The sequence below is a fragment of the Octopus bimaculoides genome, chromosome 12, assembly GCF_001194135.2.
Source record: "Octopus bimaculoides isolate UCB-OBI-ISO-001 chromosome 12, ASM119413v2, whole genome shotgun sequence".
In the NCBI taxonomy this organism is placed as follows: Eukaryota; Metazoa; Mollusca; class Cephalopoda; order Octopoda; family Octopodidae; genus Octopus; species Octopus bimaculoides.
Genome location: NC_068992.1, coordinates 39,366,390 through 39,367,064, shown reverse-complemented (window position 1 = coordinate 39,367,064; position 675 = coordinate 39,366,390).

Genomic DNA, 675 nt, shown 5'->3' with positions numbered 1-675 from the left:
ATGTCTGTGCACACGTTTGAATGTGGTGTGTGCCAGAGTACTTGCAAATCCAATGGGGGTCTTAAAAGACATATTAGGATCCACAATGAGCAGAACTTACCTGCAGGTATTGGTAGTACAAATCAGAGGTGCAATCTGTGTGGGCGTTTTTTCAAAACACTGTCTGGTTTAAAAAGCCACATCCGACGCCATGAAAGGGCTAAGGTGTAGGTGCAGGAGGTGGTCAAACTCTGTGTAAGGAGTAGACAACCACCATATATATATACAAACAATCCGAATAGAGTCAAAGCATGGTATTGACAAATGATGGAAGAATTACGCAGAACTTTCATGAGCTGAATAACAGCAAGAACCGGATTCCAGTCAGTTAAATCTGAATTTTTTTATTTTCTAATTTTTTGATGCAACATCTTTTCTTGCCATAGTCTACTTGAACGTTTATAAACTAAATGCTTTCTCGTACGAAAACTTCGAAGTTTCCATTTTTTCTCTCTTCAAGTATTTTCTCACCCACCCCTTTGTTAACCCTGTTATATACCTGTTGTATATATGTAGAATTTACTTTGTGAAAACATTTATATGTCTTCCGCAAAACTATCATACGAAAACATTTGGTATGAAATTTTTTATTTTATTTTTCAATTTTATACATTCATATATATATATATATATATA